The sequence below is a fragment of the Nothobranchius furzeri genome, chromosome 14, assembly GCF_043380555.1.
Source record: "Nothobranchius furzeri strain GRZ-AD chromosome 14, NfurGRZ-RIMD1, whole genome shotgun sequence".
Classification (NCBI taxonomy): domain Eukaryota; kingdom Metazoa; phylum Chordata; class Actinopteri; order Cyprinodontiformes; family Nothobranchiidae; genus Nothobranchius; species Nothobranchius furzeri.
Genome location: NC_091754.1, coordinates 60,248,047 through 60,268,636, shown reverse-complemented (window position 1 = coordinate 60,268,636; position 20,590 = coordinate 60,248,047). Strand labels below are relative to the sequence as shown.

The 20,590-nt window shown below is 37.9% G+C and overlaps 1 protein-coding gene and 25 non-coding genes across 28 annotated transcripts in view; 25 read left to right on the top strand and 1 right to left on the bottom strand.

The window, feature by feature from the left end:
• Window positions 1-20,590, bottom strand: part of prox3 (prospero homeobox 3) — a 177,811-nt gene that overhangs the window by 130,329 nt on the left and 26,892 nt on the right. The gene's annotated exons all lie outside the window — the stretch shown is intronic.
• On the top strand, window positions 119-193 carry trnai-aau (transfer RNA isoleucine (anticodon AAU)). The gene has a single exon. It is a non-coding gene; the product is annotated as a tRNA-Ile (tRNA).
• On the top strand, window positions 646-719 carry trnai-aau (transfer RNA isoleucine (anticodon AAU)). The gene has a single exon. It is a non-coding gene; the product is annotated as a tRNA-Ile (tRNA).
• trnai-aau (transfer RNA isoleucine (anticodon AAU)) lies at window positions 1,167-1,240 on the top strand. The gene has a single exon. It is a non-coding gene; the product is annotated as a tRNA-Ile (tRNA).
• trnai-gau (transfer RNA isoleucine (anticodon GAU)) lies at window positions 2,220-2,293 on the top strand. Its single transcript has one exon. It is a non-coding gene; the product is annotated as a tRNA-Ile (tRNA).
• Window positions 3,275-3,348, top strand: trnai-aau (transfer RNA isoleucine (anticodon AAU)). The gene has a single exon. It is a non-coding gene; the product is annotated as a tRNA-Ile (tRNA).
• On the top strand, window positions 4,323-4,396 carry trnai-aau (transfer RNA isoleucine (anticodon AAU)). The gene has a single exon. It is a non-coding gene; the product is annotated as a tRNA-Ile (tRNA).
• Window positions 4,847-4,920, top strand: trnai-aau (transfer RNA isoleucine (anticodon AAU)). The gene has a single exon. It is a non-coding gene; the product is annotated as a tRNA-Ile (tRNA).
• Window positions 5,373-5,446, top strand: trnai-aau (transfer RNA isoleucine (anticodon AAU)). The gene has a single exon. It is a non-coding gene; the product is annotated as a tRNA-Ile (tRNA).
• On the top strand, window positions 6,436-6,509 carry trnai-aau (transfer RNA isoleucine (anticodon AAU)). The gene has a single exon. It is a non-coding gene; the product is annotated as a tRNA-Ile (tRNA).
• trnai-aau (transfer RNA isoleucine (anticodon AAU)) lies at window positions 6,964-7,037 on the top strand. Its single transcript has one exon. It is a non-coding gene; the product is annotated as a tRNA-Ile (tRNA).
• On the top strand, window positions 8,012-8,085 carry trnai-aau (transfer RNA isoleucine (anticodon AAU)). Its single transcript has one exon. It is a non-coding gene; the product is annotated as a tRNA-Ile (tRNA).
• trnai-aau (transfer RNA isoleucine (anticodon AAU)) lies at window positions 8,538-8,611 on the top strand. Its single transcript has one exon. It is a non-coding gene; the product is annotated as a tRNA-Ile (tRNA).
• Window positions 9,059-9,132, top strand: trnai-aau (transfer RNA isoleucine (anticodon AAU)). The gene has a single exon. It is a non-coding gene; the product is annotated as a tRNA-Ile (tRNA).
• trnai-aau (transfer RNA isoleucine (anticodon AAU)) lies at window positions 11,168-11,241 on the top strand. The gene has a single exon. It is a non-coding gene; the product is annotated as a tRNA-Ile (tRNA).
• trnai-aau (transfer RNA isoleucine (anticodon AAU)) lies at window positions 12,216-12,289 on the top strand. The gene has a single exon. It is a non-coding gene; the product is annotated as a tRNA-Ile (tRNA).
• On the top strand, window positions 12,742-12,815 carry trnai-gau (transfer RNA isoleucine (anticodon GAU)). The gene has a single exon. It is a non-coding gene; the product is annotated as a tRNA-Ile (tRNA).
• On the top strand, window positions 13,798-13,871 carry trnai-aau (transfer RNA isoleucine (anticodon AAU)). The gene has a single exon. It is a non-coding gene; the product is annotated as a tRNA-Ile (tRNA).
• On the top strand, window positions 14,846-14,919 carry trnai-aau (transfer RNA isoleucine (anticodon AAU)). Its single transcript has one exon. It is a non-coding gene; the product is annotated as a tRNA-Ile (tRNA).
• Window positions 15,370-15,443, top strand: trnai-aau (transfer RNA isoleucine (anticodon AAU)). Its single transcript has one exon. It is a non-coding gene; the product is annotated as a tRNA-Ile (tRNA).
• trnai-aau (transfer RNA isoleucine (anticodon AAU)) lies at window positions 15,895-15,968 on the top strand. Its single transcript has one exon. It is a non-coding gene; the product is annotated as a tRNA-Ile (tRNA).
• trnai-aau (transfer RNA isoleucine (anticodon AAU)) lies at window positions 16,958-17,031 on the top strand. The gene has a single exon. It is a non-coding gene; the product is annotated as a tRNA-Ile (tRNA).
• Window positions 17,486-17,559, top strand: trnai-aau (transfer RNA isoleucine (anticodon AAU)). The gene has a single exon. It is a non-coding gene; the product is annotated as a tRNA-Ile (tRNA).
• On the top strand, window positions 18,534-18,607 carry trnai-aau (transfer RNA isoleucine (anticodon AAU)). The gene has a single exon. It is a non-coding gene; the product is annotated as a tRNA-Ile (tRNA).
• On the top strand, window positions 19,058-19,131 carry trnai-aau (transfer RNA isoleucine (anticodon AAU)). Its single transcript has one exon. It is a non-coding gene; the product is annotated as a tRNA-Ile (tRNA).
• Window positions 19,584-19,657, top strand: trnai-aau (transfer RNA isoleucine (anticodon AAU)). Its single transcript has one exon. It is a non-coding gene; the product is annotated as a tRNA-Ile (tRNA).

The following is a 20,590-nucleotide window of genomic DNA, read 5'->3' as shown; positions in this document are numbered from 1 at the left end:
GAGTTTAACATTGACCAAAACCTATGAATATCATAATCTTTGCAAATACTAAAGTGATCACTGACATTCAATGGAAATTTGTTACTTTTTTTCACATATGAATTGAAGCAATCAATGTGGCCGGTTAGCTCAGCTGGTTAGAGCGTGGTGCTAATAACGCCAAGGTCATGGGTTCGATTCCCCATACTGGCCATCAATACAAGACTTTAATAAATGATTCTGTTGACTAACAATCAGAAGCTGAGGAAATTGTTTGTCTGATAGCCATCTACTCAACAAATGTTCCAGGGGACCGCAAATACCACATCTACCTGAAACAAATCTAAACTAAAAGAGATGTTTGAAAAAAGAAACGTCGTTCTTAAATAAACAGTGGTGCCAAAACTGTCTCTTAGCATCAGAGAGGTCAAGTGGCATTCTTCTGACATTACTTTTACTGCTATGAGCTGTTAGCAGTCCAGTCTTGCATTTTATCCATCGACAGAAACTGAAACTCTTTCAAGGAGATTCTCAGACATAAACGAGTTTCAACATTGACCAAAACTTATGAATATCATAATCTTTTCAAATCCTAAAGTGCTGAAAGACTGAATATCAATGGAAATTAGTTACTTTTCTTCACATATGAATTGAAGCAATCAATGTGGCCAGTTAGCTCAGCTGGTTAGAGCGTGGTGCTAATAACGCCAAGGTCATGGGTTCGATCCCCATACTGGCCATCTATACTAGACTTTGATAAATGATTCTGTTGACTTAAAATCAGAAGCCAATAATCTTGTTGGTCTGATAGCCATCTACTCAACAATTGTTCCAGGGGACCGCAAATACCACATCTACCTGAAACAAATCTAAACTAAAAGAGATGTTTGAAAAAAGAAACGTCGTTCTTGAATAAACAGTGGTGCCAAAACTGTCTCGTAGCATCAGAGAGGGCAAGTGCCATTCTTCTGACATTCATTTTACTGCTATGAGCTGTTAGCAGTCCAGTATTGCATTTTATCCCTCAACAGAATCTGAAACTCTTTCAAGGAGATTCTCAGACATAAACGAGTTTAACATTGACCAAAACCTATGAATATCATAATCTTTGCAAATACTAAAGTGATCACTGACATTCAATGGAAATTTGTTACTTTTTTTCACATATGAATTGAAGCAATCAATGTGGCCGGTTAGCTCAGCTGGTTAGAGCGTGGTGCTAATAACGCCAAGGTCATGGGTTCGATCCCCATACTGGCCATCAATACAAGACTTTAATAAATGATTCTGTTGACTAACAATCAGAAGCTGAGGAAATTGTTTGTCTGATAGCCATCTACTCAACAAATGTTCCAGGGGACCGCAAATACCACATCTACCTGAAACAAATCTAAACTAAAAGAGATGTTTGAAACAAGAAACGTCGTTCTTAAATAAACAGTGGTGCCAAAACTGTCTCTTAGCATCAGAGAGGTCAAGTGGCATTCTTCTGACATTACTTTTACTGCTATGAGCTGTTAGCAGTCCAGTCTTGCATTTTATCCATCGACAGAAACTGAAACTCTTTCAAGGAGATTCTCAGACATAAACGAGTTTCAACATTGACCAAAACTTATGAATATCATAATCTTTTCAAATCCTAAAGTGCTGAAAGACTGAATATCAATGGAAATTAGTTACTTTTTTTCACATATGAATTGAAGCAACAAATGTGGCCGGTTAGCTCAGCTGGTTAGAGCATGGTGCTAATAACGCCAAGGTCATGGGTTCGATCCCTATACGGGCCATCAATACAAGACTTTAAGCCACGATTCTGTTGACTAAAAAGCAGAAGCCTAGAATTTTGTTGGTCTGGTAGCCATCTACTCAACAAATGTTCCAGGGGACCGCAAACACCACATCTACCTGAAACAAATCTAAACTAAAAGAGATGTTTGAAATGTGCAAACTTAGTTCTTAAATAGACGGTGATCCCAAAACTGTCTCTTAGCATCAGAGAGGTCAAATGTCCTTCTTCTGAGATTCCTTTTACTGCTATGAGCTGTTAGCAGTCCAGTCTTGCATTTTATCCATCGACAGAAACTGAAACTCTTTCAAGGAGATTCTCAGACATAAACGAGTTTCAACATTGACCAAAACTTATGAATATCATAATCTTTTCAAATCCTAAAGTGCTGAAAGACTGAATATCAATGGAAATTAGTTACTTTTTTTCACATATGAATTGATGCAACCAATGTGGCTGGTTAGCTCCGCTGGTTAGAGCGTGGTGCTGATAAAGCCAAGGTCATGGGTTCGATCCCCATACGGGCCATCAATACAGGACTTTAAGAAACGATTCTGTTGACTAAAAAGCAGAAGCCTAGAATTTTGTTGGTCTGATAGCCATCTACTCAACAAATGTTCCAGGGGACCGCAAATACCACATCTACCTGAAACAAATCTAAACTAAAAGAGTTGGTTGAAAAGTGAAACTAGTAGTTCTTAAATAAACAGTGGTCCCAAAACTGTCTCGTAACATCAGAGAGGTCAAGTGCCATTCTTCTGACATTCATTTTACTGCTATGAGCTGTTAGCAGTCCAGTATTGCATTTTATCCCTCAACAGAATCTGAAACTCTTTCAAGGAGATTCTCAGACATAAACGAGTTTCAACATTGACCAAAACTTATGAATATCATAATCTTTTCAAATCCTAAAGTGCTGAAAGACTGAATATCAATGGAAATTAGTTACTTTTTTTCACATATGAATTGAAGTAACCAATCTGGCCGTTTAGCTCAGCTGCTTAGAGCATGAGCTAATAACGCCAAGGTCAAGGGTTCGATCCCCATACTGGCCATCAATACAAGACTCTGATAAATGATTCTGTTGACTAAAAATCAGAAGCCAATAATCTTGTTGGTCTGACAGCCATCTATTCAACAATTGTTCCAGGGGACCGCCGACACCACATCTACTTGAATTAAATCTAAACTAAAAGAGTTGGTTGAAAAGTGAAACTAGTAGTTCTTAAATAAACAGTGGTCCCAAAACTGTCTCGTAGCATCAGAGAGGTCAAGTGCCATTCTTCTGACATTCATTTTACTGCTATGAGCTGTTAGCAGTCCAGTATTGCATTTTATCCCTCAACAGAATCTGAAACTCTTTCAAAGAGATTCTCAGACATAAACGAGTTTCAACATTGACCAAAACTTATGAATATCATAATCTTTTCAAATCCTAAAGTGCTGAAAGACTGAATATCAATGGAAATTAGTTACTTTTTTTCACGTATGAATTGATACAGCCAATGTGGCCGGTTAGCTCAGCTGGTTAGAGCGTGGTGCTAATAATGCCAAGGTCATGGGTTCGATCCCCATACTGGCCATTAATACAAGACTTTGATAAATGATTTTGTTGACTAAAAATCAGAAGCCAAGAAATGTGTTAATCTGATAGCCATCTACTCAACACTTGTTCCGGAGTACCGCAAATACCACATCTACCTGAAACAAATCTAAACTAAAAGAGATGTTTGAAATGTGCAAACTTAGTTCTTAAAAAGACAGTGATGCCAAAACTGTCTCTTAGCATCAGAGAGGTCAAATGTCCTTCTTCTGAGATTCCTTTTACTGCTATGAGCTGTTAGCAGTCCAGTATTACATTTTATCCCTCGACAGAAACTGAAACTCTTTCAAGGAGACTCAGACATAAACGAGTTTCAACATTGACCAAAACTTATGAATATCATAATCTTTTCAAATCCTAAAGTGCTGAAAGACTGAATATCAATGGAAATTAGTTACTTTTTTTCACATATGACTTGAAGTACCCAATGTGGCCGGTTAGCTCAGCTGGTTAGAGCATGGTGCTAATAACGCCAAGGTCAAGGGTTCGATCCCCATACTGGCCATCAATACAAGACTTTGATAAATGATTCTGTTGACTAAAAATCAGAAACCAATAATCTTGTTGGTCTGATAGCCATCTACTCAACAATTGTTCCAGGGGACCGCAAACACCACATCTACCTGTAACAAATCTAAACTAAAAGATTTGGTTGAATAGTGAAACTAGTAGTTCTTAAATAAACAGTGGTCCCAAAACTGTCTCGTAGCATCAGAGAGGTCAAGTGCCATTCTTCTGACATTCATTTTACTGCTATGAGCTGTTAGCAGTCCAGTATTGCATTTTATCCCTCAACAGAATCTGAAACTCTTTCAAGGAGATTCTCAGACATAAACGAGTTTAACATTGACCAAAACCTATGAATATCATAATCTTTGCAAATACTAAAGTGATCACTGACATTCAATGGAAATTTGTTACTTTTTTTCACATATGAATCGAAGCAACCAATGTGGCCGGTTAGCTCAGCTGGTTAGAGCGTGGTGCTAATAACGCCAAGGTCATGGGTTCGATCCCCATACTGGCCATCAATACAAGACTTCGATAAATGATTCTGTTGACTAACAATCAGAAGCCGAGGAAATTGCTTGTCTGATAGCTATCTACTAAACAAATGTTCCAGGGGACCGCAAACACCACATCTACCTGAAACAAATCTAAACTAAAAGAGATGTTTGAAAAAAGAAACGTCGTTCTTGAATAAACAGTGGTGCCAAAACTGTCTCTTAGCATCAGAGAGGTCAAATGTCCTTCTTCTGACATTTCTTTTACTGCTATGAGCTGTTAGCAGTCCAGTCTTGCATTTTATCCATCGACAGAAACTGAAACTCTTTCAAGGAGATTCTCAGACATAAACGAGTTTCAACATTGACCAAAACTTATGAATATCATAATCTTTTCAAATCCTAAAGTGCTGAAAGACTGAATATCAATGGAAATTAGTTTTTTTTTCACATATGAATTGAAGCAACAAATGTGGCCGGTTAGCTCAGCTGGTTAGAGCGTGGTGCTAATAACGCCAAGGTCATGGGTTCGATCCCCATACTGGCCATCAATACAAGACTTTGATAAGTGATTCTGTTGACTAACAATCAGAAGCGGTGGAAATTGTTTGTCTGATAGCTATCTACTAAACAAATGTACCAAGGGACCGCAAACACCACATCTACCTGAAACAAATCTAAACTAAAAGAGATGTTTGAAAAAAGAAACGTCTTTCTTAAATAAACAGTGGTGCCAAAACTGTCTCTTAGCATCAGAGAGGTCAAATGTCCTTCTTCTGACATTTCTTTTACTGCTATGAGCTGTTAGCAGTCCAGTCTTGCATTTTATCCATCGACAGAAACTGAAACTCTTTCAAGGAGATTCTCAGACATAAACGAGTTTCAACATTGACCAAAACTTATGAATATCATAATCTTTTCAAATCCTAAAGTGCTGAAAGACTGAATATCAATGGAAATTAGTTTTTTTTTTTCACATATGAATTGAAGCAACAAATGTGGCCGGTTAGCTCAGCTGGTTAGAGCGTGGTGCTAATAACGCCAAGGTCATGGGTTCGATCCCCATACGGGCCATCAATACAAGACTTTAAGACACGATTCTGTTGACTAAAAAGCAGAAGCCTAGAGTTTTGTTGGTCTGGTAGCCATCTACTCAACAAATGTTCCAGGGGACCGCAAACACCACATCTACCTGAAACAAATCTAAACTAAAAGATGTTTGAAATGTGCAAACTAAGTTCTTAAATAGACGGTGATCCCAAAACTGTCTCTTAGCATCAGAGAGGTCAAATGTCCTTCTTCTGAGATTCCTTTTACTGCTATGAGCTGTTAGCAGTCCAGTATTACATTTTATCCCTCGACAGAAATTGAAACTCTTTCAAGGAGACTCTCAGACATAAACGAGTTTCAACATTGACCAAAACTTATGAATATCATAATCTTTGCAAATCCTAAAGCGCTGAAAGACTGAATATCAATGAAAATTAGTTACTTTTTATCACATATGAATTGAAGTAACCTTTGTGGCTGGTTAGCTCAGCTGTTTCGAGCGTGGTGCTAATAACGCCAAGGTCATGGGTTCGATCCCCATACTGGCCATCAATACAAGACTAAGATAAATGATTCTGTTGACTAAAATGCAGAAGCCTAGAATATAGAATAATCTTGTTGGTCTGATACCCATCTACTCAACAAATGTTCCAGGGGACTGCAAACACCACATCTACCTGAAGCAAATCTAAATTAATACAGTTGGTTGAAAAGTGAAACTAGTAGTTCTTAAATAAACAGTGGTCACAAAACTGTCTTGCAGCATCAGAGAGCTCAACTGCCATTCTTCTGACATTCATCTTACTGCTATGAGCTGTTAGCAGTCCAGTATTGCATTTTATCCCTCAACAGAATCTGAAACTCTTTCAAGGAGACTCTCAGACATAAACGAGTTTCAACATTGACCAAAACTTATGAATATCATAATCTTTTCAAATCCTAAAGTGCTGAAAGACTGAATATCAATGGAAATTAGTTACTTTCTTTCATATATGAAATGAAGCAACCAATGTGGCCGGTTAGCTCAGCTGGTTAGAGCATGGTGCTAATAACGCCAAGGTCATGGGTTCAATCCCCATACTGGCCATCAATACAAGACTAAGATAAATGATTCTGTTGACTAAAAAGCAGAAGTCTAGAATATTGTTGGTCTGGTAGCCATCTACTCAACAAATGTTCCAGGGGACCGCAAACACCACATCTACCTGAAACAAATCTAAACTAATACAGTTGGTTGAAAAGTAAAACTAGTAGTTCTTAAATAAACAGTGGTCCCAAAACTGTCTCGTAGCATCAGAGAGGTCAAATGCTGTTCTTCTGACATTCACTTTACTGCTATGAGCTGTTAGCAGTCCAGTATTGCATTTTATCCCTCAACAGAATCTGAAACTCTTTCAAGGAGACTCTCAGACATAAACGAGTTTCAACATTGACCAAAACTTATGAATATCATAATCTTTTCAAATCCTAAAGTGCTGAAAGACTGAATATCAATGGAAATTAGTTACTTTTTTTCACGTATGAATTGATACAGCCAATGTGGCCGGTTAGCTCAGCTGGTTAGAGCGTGGTGCTAATAACGCCAAGGTCATGGGTTCGATCCCCATACTGGCCATTAATACAAGACTTTGATAAATGATTTTGTTGACTAAAAATCAGAAGCCAAGAAATGTGTTAATCTGATAGCCATCTACTCAACACTTGTTCCGGAGTACCGCAAATACCACATCTACCTGAAACAAATCTAAACTAAAAGAGATGTTTGAAATGTGCAAACTTAGTTCTTAAAAAGACAGTGATGCCAAAACTGTCTCTTAGCATCAGAGAGGTCAAATGTCCTTCTTCTGAGATTCCTTTTACTGCTATGAGCTGTTAGCAGTCCAGTATTACATTTTATCCCTCGACAGAAACTGAAACTCTTTCAAGGAGACTCAGACATAAACGAGTTTCAACATTGACCAAAACTTATGAATATCATAATCTTTTCAAATCCTAAAGTGCTGAAAGACTGAATATCAATGGAAATTAGTTACTTTTTTTCACATATGACTTGAAGTACCCAATGTGGCCGGTTAGCTCAGCTGGTTAGAGCATGGTGCTAATAACGCCAAGGTCAAGGGTTCGATCCCCATACTGGCCATCAATACAAGACTTTGATAAATGATTCTGTTGACTAAAAATCAGAAGCCAATAATCTTGTTGGTCTGATAGCCATCTACTCAACAATTGTTCCAGGGGACCGCAAACACCACATCTACCTGTAACAAATCTAAACTAAAAGATTTGGTTGAATAGTGAAACTAGTAGTTCTTAAATAAACAGTGGTCCCAAAACTGTCTCGTAGCATCAGAGAGGTCAAGTGCCATTCTTCTGACATTCATTTTACTGCTATGAGCTGTTAGCAGTCCAGTATTGCATTTTATCCCTCAACAGAATCTGAAACTCTTTCAAGGAGATTCTCAGACATAAACGAGTTTAACATTGACCAAAACCTATGAATATCATAATCTTTGCAAATACTAAAGTGATCACTGACATTCAATGGAAATTTGTTACTTTTTTTCACATATGAATCGAAGCAACCAATGTGGCCGGTTAGCTCAGCTGGTTAGAGCGTGGTGCTAATAACGCCAAGGTCATGGGTTCGATCCCCATACTGGCCATCAATACAAGACTTCGATAAATGATTCTGTTGACTAACAATCAGAAGCTGAGGAAATTGTTTGTCTGATAGCCATCTACTCAACAAATGTTCCAGGGGACCGCAAATACCACATCTACCTGAAACAAATCTAAACTAAAAGAGATGTTTGAAAAAAGAAACGTCGTTCTTAAATAAACAGTGGTGCCAAAACTGTCTCTTAGCATCAGAGAGGTCAAGTGGCATTCTTCTGACATTACTTTTACTGCTATGAGCTGTTAGCAGTCCAGTCTTGCATTTTATCCATCGACAGAAACTGAAACTCTTTCAAGGAGATTCTCAGACATAAACGAGTTTCAACATTGACCAAAACTTATGAATATCATAATCTTTTCAAATCCTAAAGTGCTGAAAGACTGAATATCAATGGAAATTAGTTACTTTTCTTCACATATGAATTGAAGCAATCAATGTGGCCAGTTAGCTCAGCTGGTTAGAGCGTGGTGCTAATAACGCCAAGGTCATGGGTTCGATCCCCATACTGGCCATCTATACTAGACTTTGATAAATGATTCTGTTGACTTAAAATCAGAAGCCAATAATCTTGTTGGTCTGATAGCCATCTACTCAACAATTGTTCCAGGGGACCGCAAATACCACATCTACCTGAAACAAATCTAAACTAAAAGAGATGTTTGAAAAAAGAAACGTCGTTCTTGAATAAACAGTGGTGCCAAAACTGTCTCGTAGCATCAGAGAGGGCAAGTGCCATTCTTCTGACATTCATTTTACTGCTATGAGCTGTTAGCAGTCCAGTATTGCATTTTATCCCTCAACAGAATCTGAAACTCTTTCAAGGAGATTCTCAGACATAAACGAGTTTAACATTGACCAAAACCTATGAATATCATAATCTTTGCAAATACTAAAGTGATCACTGACATTCAATGGAAATTTGTTACTTTTTTTCACATATGAATTGAAGCAATCAATGTGGCCGGTTAGCTCAGCTGGTTAGAGCGTGGTGCTAATAACGCCAAGGTCATGGGTTCGATCCCCATACTGGCCATCAATACAAGACTTTAATAAATGATTCTGTTGACTAACAATCAGAAGCTGAGGAAATTGTTTGTCTGATAGCCATCTACTCAACAAATGTTCCAGGGGACCGCAAATACCACATCTACCTGAAACAAATCTAAACTAAAAGAGATGTTTGAAAAAAGAAACGTCGTTCTTAAATAAACAGTGGTGCCAAAACTGTCTCTTAGCATCAGAGAGGTCAAGTGGCATTCTTCTGACATTACTTTTACTGCTATGAGCTGTTAGCAGTCCAGTCTTGCATTTTATCCATCGACAGAAACTGAAACTCTTTCAAGGAGATTCTCAGACATAAACGAGTTTCAACATTGACCAAAACTTATGAATATCATAATCTTTTCAAATCCTAAAGTGCTGAAAGACTGAATATCAATGGAAATTAGTTACTTTTTTTCACATATGAATTGAAGCAACAAATGTGGCCGGTTAGCTCAGCTGGTTAGAGCATGGTGCTAATAACGCCAAGGTCATGGGTTCGATCCCTATACGGGCCATCAATACAAGACTTTAAGCCACGATTCTGTTGACTAAAAAGCAGAAGCCTAGAATTTTGTTGGTCTGGTAGCCATCTACTCAACAAATGTTCCAGGGGACCGCAAACACCACATCTACCTGAAACAAATCTAAACTAAAAGAGATGTTTGAAATGTGCAAACTTAGTTCTTAAATAGACGGTGATCCCAAAACTGTCTCTTAGCATCAGAGAGGTCAAATGTCCTTCTTCTGAGATTCCTTTTACTGCTATGAGCTGTTAGCAGTCCAGTCTTGCATTTTATCCATCGACAGAAACTGAAACTCTTTCAAGGAGATTCTCAGACATAAACGAGTTTCAACATTGACCAAAACTTATGAATATCATAATCTTTTCAAATCCTAAAGTGCTGAAAGACTGAATATCAATGGAAATTAGTTACTTTTTTTCACATATGAATTGATGCAACCAATGTGGCTGGTTAGCTCCACTGGTTAGAGCATGGTGCTAATAACGCCAAGGTCATGGGTTCGATCCCCATACGGGCCATCAATACAGGACTTTAAGAAACGATTCTGTTGACTAAAAAGCAGAAGCCTAGAATTTTGTTGGTCTGATAGCCATCTACTCAACAAATGTTCCAGGGGACCGCAAATACCACATCTACCTGAAACAAATCTAAACTAAAAGAGTTGGTTGAAAAGTGAAACTAGTAGTTCTTAAATAAACAGTGGTCCCAAAACTGTCTCGTAACATCAGAGAGGTCAAGTGCCATTCTTCTGACATTCATTTTACTGCTATGAGCTGTTAGCAGTCCAGTATTGCATTTTATCCCTCAACAGAATCTGAAACTCTTTCAAGGAGATTCTCAGACATAAACGAGTTTCAACATTGACCAAAACTTATGAATATCATAATCTTTTCAAATCCTAAAGTGCTGAAAGACTGAATATCAATGGAAATTAGTTACTTTTTTTCACATATGAATTGAAGTAACCAATCTGGCCGGTTAGCTCAGCTGCTTAGAGCATGGTGCTAATAACGCCAAGGTCAAGGGTTTGATCCCCATACTGGCCATCAATACAAGACTCTGATAAATGATTCTGTTGACTAAAAATCAGAAGCCAATAATCTTGTTGGTCTGACAGCCATCTATTCAACAATTGTTCCAGGGGACCGCCGACACCACATCTACTTGAATTAAATCTAAACTAAAAGAGTTGGTTGAAAAGTGAAACTAGTAGTTCTTAAATAAACAGTGGTCCCAAAACTGTCTCGTAGCATCAGAGAGGTCAAGTGCCATTCTTCTGACATTCATTTTACTGCTATGAGCTGTTAGCAGTCCAGTATTGCATTTTATCCCTCAACAGAATCTGAAACTCTTTCAAAGAGATTCTCAGACATAAACGAGTTTCAACATTGACCAAAACTTATGAATATCATAATCTTTTCAAATCCTAAAGTGCTGAAAGACTGAATATCAATGGAAATTAGTTACTTTTTTTCACGTATGAATTGATATAGCCAATGTGGCCGGTTAGCTCAGCTGGTTAGAGCGTGGTGCTAATAATGCCAAGGTCATGGGTTCGATCCCCATACTGGCCATTTATACAAGACTTTGATAATTGATTTTGTTGACTAAAAATCAGAAGCCAAGAAATGTGTTAATCTGATAGCCATCTACTCAACACTTGTTCCGGAGTACCGCAAATACCACATCTACCTGAAACAAATCTAAACTAAAAGAGATGTTTGAAATGTGCAAACTTAGTTCTTAAAAAGACAGTGATGCCAAAACTGTCTCTTAGCATCAGAGAGGTCAAATGTCCTTCTTCTGAGATTCCTTTTACTGCTATGAGCTGTTAGCAGTCCAGTATTACATTTTATCCCTCGACAGAAACTGAAACTCTTTCAAGGAGACTCAGACATAAACGAGTTTCAACATTGACCAAAACTTATGAATATCATAATCTTTTCAAATCCTAAAGTGCTGAAAGACTGAATATCAATGGAAATTAGTTACTTTTTTTCACATATGACTTGAAGTACCCAATGTGGCCGGTTAGCTCAGCTGGTTAGAGCATGGTGCTAATAACGCCAAGGTCAAGGGTTCGATCCCCATACTGGCCATCAATACAAGACTTTGATAAATGATTCTGTTGACTAAAAATCAGAAGCCAATAATCTTGTTGGTCTGATAGCCATCTACTCAACAATTGTTCCAGGGGACCGCAAACACCACATCTACCTGTAACAAATCTAAACTAAAAGATTTGGTTGAATAGTGAAACTAGTAGTTCTTAAATAAACAGTGGTCCCAAAACTGTCTCGTAGCATCAGAGAGGTCAAGTGCCATTCTTCTGACATTCATTTTACTGCTATGAGCTGTTAGCAGTCCAGTATTGCATTTTATCCCTCAACAGAATCTGAAACTCTTTCAAGGAGATTCTCAGACATAAACGAGTTTAACATTGACCAAAACCTATGAATATCATAATCTTTGCAAATACTAAAGTGATCACTGACATTCAATGGAAATTTGTTACTTTTTTTCACATATGAATCGAAGCAACCAATGTGGCCGGTTAGCTCAGCTGGTTAGAGCGTGGTGCTAATAACGCCAAGGTCATGGGTTCGATCCCCATACTGGCCATCAATACAAGACTTCGATAAATGATTCTGTTGACTAACAATCAGAAGCCGAGGAAATTGCTTGTCTGATAGCTATCTACTAAACAAATGTTCCAGGGGACCGCAAACACCACATCTACCTGAAACAAATCTAAACTAAAAGAGATGTTTGAAAAAAGAAACGTCGTTCTTGAATAAACAGTGGTGCCAAAACTGTCTCTTAGCATCAGAGAGGTCAAATGTCCTTCTTCTGACATTTCTTTTACTGCTATGAGCTGTTGGCAGTCCAGTCTTGCATTTTATCCATCGACAGAAACTGAAACTCTTTCAAGGAGATTCTCAGACATAAACGAGTTTCAACATTGACCAAAACTTATGAATATCATAATCTTTTCAAATCCTAAAGTGCTGAAAGACTGAATATCAATGGAAATTAGTTACTTTTTTTCACATATGAATTGATGCAACCAATGTGGCTGGTTAGCTCCGCTGGTTAGAGCGTGGTGCTGATAAAGCCAAGGTCATGGGTTCGATCCCCATACGGGCCATCAATACAGGACTTTAAGAAACGATTCTGTTGACTAAAAAGCAGAAGCCTAGAATTTTGTTGGTCTGATAGCCATCTACTCAACAAATGTTCCAGGGGACCGCAAATACCACATCTACCTGAAACAAATCTAAACTAAAAGAGTTGGTTGAAAAGTGAAACTAGTAGTTCTTAAATAAACAGTGGTCCCAAAACTGTCTCGTAACATCAGAGAGGTCAAGTGCCATTCTTCTGACATTCATTTTACTGCTATGAGCTGTTAGCAGTCCAGTATTGCATTTTATCCCTCAACAGAATCTGAAACTCTTTCAAGGAGATTCTCAGACATAAACGAGTTTCAACATTGACCAAAACTTATGAATATCATAATCTTTTCAAATCCTAAAGTGCTGAAAGACTGAATATCAATGGAAATTAGTTACTTTTTTTCACATATGAATTGAAGTAACCAATCTGGCCGGTTAGCTCAGCTGCTTAGAGCATGGTGCTAATAACGCCAAGGTCAAGGGTTTGATCCCCATACTGGCCATCAATACAAGACTCTGATAAATGATTCTGTTGACTAAAAATCAGAAGCCAATAATCTTGTTGGTCTGACAGCCATCTATTCAACAATTGTTCCAGGGGACCGCCGACACCACATCTACTTGAATTAAATCTAAACTAAAAGAGTTGGTTGAAAAGTGAAACTAGTAGTTCTTAAATAAACAGTGGTCCCAAAACTGTCTCGTAGCATCAGAGAGGTCAAGTGCCATTCTTCTGACATTCATTTTACTGCTATGAGCTGTTAGCAGTCCAGTATTGCATTTTATCCCTCAACAGAATCTGAAACTCTTTCAAAGAGATTCTCAGACATAAACGAGTTTCAACATTGACCAAAACTTATGAATATCATAATCTTTTCAAATCCTAAAGTGCTGAAAGACTGAATATCAATGGAAATTAGTTACTTTTTTTCACGTATGAATTGATATAGCCAATGTGGCCGGTTAGCTCAGCTGGTTAGAGCGTGGTGCTAATAATGCCAAGGTCATGGGTTCGATCCCCATACTGGCCATTAATACAAGACTTTGATAAATGATTTTGTTGACTAAAAATCAGAAGCCAAGAAATGTGTTAATCTGATAGCCATCTACTCAACACTTGTTCCGGAGTACCGCAAATACCACATCTACCTGAAACAAATCTAAACTAAAAGAGATGTTTGAAATGTGCAAACTTAGTTCTTAAAAAGACAGTGATGCCAAAACTGTCTCTTAGCATCAGAGAGGTCAAATGTCCTTCTTCTGAGATTCCTTTTACTGCTATGAGCTGTTAGCAGTCCAGTATTACATTTTATCCCTCGACAGAAACTGAAACTCTTTCAAGGAGACTCAGACATAAACGAGTTTCAACATTGACCAAAACTTATGAATATCATAATCTTTTCAAATCCTAAAGTGCTGAAAGACTGAATATCAATGGAAATTAGTTACTTTTTTTCACATATGACTTGAAGTACCCAATGTGGCCGGTTAGCTCAGCTGGTTAGAGCATGGTGCTAATAACGCCAAGGTCAAGGGTTCGATCCCCATACTGGCCATCAATACAAGACTTTGATAAATGATTCTGTTGACTAAAAATCAGAAGCCAATAATCTTGTTGGTCTGATAGCCATCTACTCAACAATTGTTCCAGGGGACCGCAAACACCACATCTACCTGTAACAAATCTAAACTAAAAGATTTGGTTGAATAGTGAAACTAGTAGTTCTTAAATAAACAGTGGTCCCAAAACTGTCTCGTAGCATCAGAGAGGTCAAGTGCCATTCTTCTGACATTCATTTTACTGCTATGAGCTGTTAGCAGTCCAGTATTGCATTTTATCCCTCAACAGAATCTGAAACTCTTTCAAGGAGATTCTCAGACATAAACGAGTTTAACATTGACCAAAACCTATGAATATCATAATCTTTGCAAATACTAAAGTGATCACTGACATTCAATGGAAATTTGTTACTTTTTTTCACATATGAATCGAAGCAACCAATGTGGCCGGTTAGCTCAGCTGGTTAGAGCGTGGTGCTAATAACGCCAAGGTCATGGGTTCGATCCCCATACTGGCCATCAATACAAGACTTCGATAAATGATTCTGTTGACTAACAATCAGAAGCCGAGGAAATTGCTTGTCTGATAGCTATCTACTAAACAAATGTTCCAGGGGACCGCAAACACCACATCTACCTGAAACAAATCTAAACTAAAAGAGATGTTTGAAAAAAGAAACGTCGTTCTTGAATAAACAGTGGTGCCAAAACTGTCTCTTAGCATCAGAGAGGTCAAATGTCCTTCTTCTGACATTTCTTTTACTGCTATGAGCTGTTAGCAGTCCAGTCTTGCATTTTATCCATCGACAGAAACTGAAACTCTTTCAAGGAGATTCTCAGACATAAACGAGTTTCAACATTGACCAAAACTTATGAATATCATAATCTTTTCAAATCCTAAAGTGCTGAAAGACTGAATATCAATGGAAATTAGTTTTTTTTTCACATATGAATTGAAGCAACAAATGTGGCCGGTTAGCTCAGCTGGTTAGAGCGTGGTGCTAATAACGCCAAGGTCATGGGTTCGATCCCCATACTGGCCATCAATACAAGACTTTGATAAGTGATTCTGTTGACTAACAATCAGAAGCGGTGGAAATTGTTTGTCTGATAGCTATCTACTAAACAAATGTACCAAGGGACCGCAAACACCACATCTACCTGAAACAAATCTAAACTAAAAGAGATGTTTGAAAAAAGAAACGTCTTTCTTAAATAAACAGTGGTGCCAAAACTGTCTCTTAGCATCAGAGAGGTCAAATGTCCTTCTTCTGACATTTCTTTTACTGCTATGAGCTGTTAGCAGTCCAGTCTTGCATTTTATCCATCGACAGAAACTGAAACTCTTTCAAGGAGATTCTCAGACATAAACGAGTTTCAACATTGACCAAAACTTATGAATATCATAATCTTTTCAAATCCTAAAGTGCTGAAAGACTGAATATCAATGGAAATTAGTTTTTTTTTTCACATATGAATTGAAGCAACAAATGTGGCCGGTTAGCTCAGCTGGTTAGAGCGTGGTGCTAATAACGCCAAGGTCATGGGTTCGATCCCCATACGGGCCATCAATACAAGACTTTAAGACACGATTCTGTTGACTAAAAAGCAGAAGCCTAGAGTTTTGTTGGTCTGGTAGCCATCTACTCAACAAATGTTCCAGGGGACCGCAAACACCACATCTACCTGAAACAAATCTAAACTAAAAGATGTTTGAAATGTGCAAACTAAGTTCTTAAATAGACGGTGATCCCAAAACTGTCTCTTAGCATCAGAGAGGTCAAATGTCCTTCTTCTGAGATTCCTTTTACTGCTATGAGCTGTTAGCAGTCCAGTATTACATTTTATCCCTCGACAGAAATTGAAACTCTTTCAAGGAGACTCTCAGACATAAACGAGTTTCAACATTGACCAAAACTTATGAATATCATAATCTTTGCAAATCCTAAAGCGCTGAAAGACTGAATATCAATGAAAATTAGTTACTTTTTATCACATATGAATTGAAGTAACCTTTGTGGCTGGTTAGCTCAGCTGTTTCGAGCGTGGTGCTAATAACGCCAAGGTCATGGGTTCGATCGCCATACTGGCCATCAATACAAGACTAAGATAAATGATTCTGTTGACTAAAATGCAGAAGCCTAGAATATAGAATAATCTTGTTGGTCTGATACCCATCTACTCAACAAATGTTCCAGGGGACTGCAAACACCACATCTACCTGAAGCAAATCTAAATTAATACAGTTGGTTGAAAAGTGAAACTAGTAGTTCTTAAATAAACAGTGGTCACAAAACTGTCTCGCAGCATCAGAGAGCTCAACTGCCATTCTTCTGACATTCATCTTACTGCTATGAGCTGTTAGCAGTCCAGTATTGCATTTTATCCCTCAACAGAATCTGAAACTCTTTCAAGGAGACTCTCAGACATAAACGAGTTTCAACATTGACCAAAACTTATGAATATCATAATCTTTTCAAATCCTAAAGTGCTGAAAGACTGAATATCAATGGAAATTAGTTACTTTCTTTCATATATGAAATGAAGCAACCAATGTGGCCGGTTAGCTCAGCTGGTTAGAGCATGGTGCTAATAACGCCAAGGTCATGGGTTCAATCCCCATACTGGCCATCAATACAAGACTAAGATAAATGATTCTGTTGACTAAAAAGCAGAAGTCTAGAATATTGTTGGTCTGGTAGCCATCTACTCAACAAATGTTCCAGGGGACCGCGAACACCACATCTACCTGAAACAAATCTAAACTAATACAGTTGGTTGAAAAGTAAAACTAGTAGTTCTTAAATAAACAGTGGTCCCAAAACTGTCTCGTAGCATCAGAGAGGTCAAATGCTGTTCTTCTGACATTCACTTTACTGCTATGAGCTGTTAGCAGTCCAGTATTGCATTTTATCCCTCAACAGAATCTGAAACTCTTTCAAGGAGACTCTCAGACATAAACGAGTTTCAACATTGACCAAAACTTATGAATATCATAATCTTTTCAAATCCTAAAGTGCTGAAAGACTGAATATCAATGGAAATTAGTTACTTTTTTTCACGTATGAATTGATACAGCCAATGTGGCCGGTTAGCTCAGCTGGTTAGAGCGTGGTGCTAATAACGCCAAGGTCATGGGTTCGATCCCCATACTGGCCATTAATACAAGACTTTGATAAATGATTTTGTTGACTAAAAATCAGAAGCCAAGAAATGTGTTAATCTGATAGCCATCTACTCAACACTTGTTCCGGAGTACCGCAAATACCACATCTACCTGAAACAAATCTAAACTAAAAGAGATGTTTGAAATGTGCAAACTTAGTTCTTAAAAAGACAGTGATGCCAAAACTGTCTCTTAGCATCAGAGAGGTCAAATGTCCTTCTTCTGAGATTCCTTTTACTGCTATGAGCTGTTAGCAGTCCAGTATTACATTTTATCCCTCGACAGAAACTGAAACTCTTTCAAGGAGACTCAGACATAAACGAGTTTCAACATTGACCAAAACTTATGAATATCATAATCTTTTCAAATCCTAAAGTGCTGAAAGACTGAATATCAATGGAAATTAGTTACTTTTTTTCACATATGACTTGAAGTACCCAATGTGGCCGGTTAGCTCAGCTGGTTAGAGCATGGTGCTAATAACGCCAAGGTCAAGGGTTCGATCCCCATACTGGCCATCAATACAAGACTTTGATAAATGATTCTGTTGACTAAAAATCAGAAGCCAATAATCTTGTTGGTCTGATAGCCATCTACTCAACAATTGTTCCAGGGGACCGCAAACACCACATCTACCTGTAACAAATCTAAACTAAAAGATTTGGTTGAATAGTGAAACTAGTAGTTCTTAAATAAACAGTGGTCCCAAAACTGTCTCGTAGCATCAGAGAGGTCAAGTGCCATTCTTCTGACATTCATTTTACTGCTATGAGCTGTTAGCAGTCCAGTATTGCATTTTATCCCTCAACAGAATCTGAAACTCTTTCAAGGAGATTCTCAGACATAAACGAGTTTAACATTGACCAAAACCTATGAATATCATAATCTTTGCAAATACTAAAGTGATCACTGACATTCAATGGAAATTTGTTACTTTTTTTCACATATGAATCGAAGCAACCAATGTGGCCGGTTAGCTCAGCTGGTTAGAGCGTGGTGTTAATAACGCCAAGGTCATGGGTTCGATCCCCATACTGGCCATCAATACAAGACTTCGATAAATGATTCTGTTGACTAACAATCAGAAGCCGAGGAAATTGCTTGTCTGATAGCTATCAACTAAACAAATGTTCCAGGGGACCGCAAACACCACATCTACCTGAAACAAATCTAAACTAAAAGAGATGTTTGAAAAAAGAAACGTCGTTCTTGAATAAACAGTGGTGCCAAAACTGTCTCTTAACATCAGAGAGGTCAAATGTCCTTCTTCTGACATTTCTTTTACTGCTATGAGCTGTTAGCAGTCCAGTCTTGCATTTTATCCATCGACAGAAACTGAAACTCTTTCAAGGAGATTCTCAGACATAAACGAGTTTCAACATTGACCAAAACTTATGAATATCATAATCTTTTCAAATCCTAAAGTGCTGAAAGACTGAATATCAATGGAAATTAGTTTTTTTTTCACATATGAATTGAAGCAACAAATGTGGCCGGTTAGCTCAGCTGGTTAGAGCGTGGTGCTAATAACGCCAAGGTCATGGGTTCGATCCCCATACTGGCCATCAATACAAGACTTTGATAAGTGATTCTGTTGACTAACAATCAGAAGCGGTGGAAATTGTTTGTCTGATAGCTATCTACTAAACAAATGTACCAAGGGACCGCAAACACCACATCTACCTGAAACAAATCTAAACTAAAAGAGATGTTTGAAAAAAGAAACGTTTTTCTTAAATAAACAGTGGTGCCAAAACTGTCTCTTAGCATCAGAGAGGTCAAATGTCCTTCTTCTGACATTTCTTTTACTGCTATGAGCTGTTAGCAGTCCAGTCTTGCATTTTATCCATCGACAGAAACTGAAACTCTTTCAAGGAGATTCTCAGACTTAAACGAGTTTCAACATTGACCAAAACTTATGAATATCATAATCTTTTCAAATCCTAAAGTGCTGAAAGACTGAATATCAATGGAAATTAGTTTTTTTTTTTCACATATGAATTGAAGCAACAAATGTGGCCGGTTAGCTCAGCTGGTTAGAGCGTGGTGCTAATAACGCCAAGGTCATGGGTTCGATCCCCATACGGGCCATCAATACAAGACTTTAAGACACGATTCTGTTGACTAAAAAGCAGAAGCCTAGAGTTTTGTTGGTCTGGTAGCCATCTACTCAACAAATGTTCCAGGGGACCGCAAACACCACATCTACCTGAAACAAATCTAAACTAAAAGATGTTTGAAATGTGCAAACTAAGTTCTTAAAGAGACGGTGATCCCAAAACTGTCTCTTAGCATCAGAGAGGTCAAATGTCCTTCTTCTGAGATTCCTTTTACTGCTATGAGCTGTTAGCAGTCCAGTATTACATTTTATCCCTCGACAGAAATTGAAACTCTTTCAAGGAGACTCTCAGACATAAACGAGTTTCAACATTGACCAAAACTTATGAATATCATAATCTTTGCAAATCCTAAAGCGCTGAAAGACTGAATATCAATGAAAATTAGTTACTTTTTATCACATATGAATTGAAGTAACCTTTGTGGCTGGTTAGCTCAGCTGTTTCGAGCGTGGTGCTAATAACGCCAAGGTCATGGGTTCGATCCCCATACTGGCCATCAATACAAGACTAAGATAAATGATTCTGTTGACTAAAATGCAGAAGCCTAGAATATAGAATAATCTTGTTGGTCTGATACCCATCTACTCAACAAATGTTCCAGGGGACTGCAAACACCACATCTACCTGAAGCAAATCTAAATTAATACAGTTAGTTGAAAAGTGAAACTAGTAGTTCTTAAATAAACAGTGGTCACAAAACTATCTCGCAGCATCAGAGAGCTCAACTGCCATTCTTCTGACATTCATCTTACTGCTATGAGCTGTTAGCAGTCCAGTATTGCATTTTATCCCTCAACAGAATCTGAAACTCTTTCAAGGAGACTCTCAGACATAAACGAGTTTCAACATTGACCAAAACTTATGAATATCATAATCTTTTCAAATCCTAAAGTGCTGAAAGACT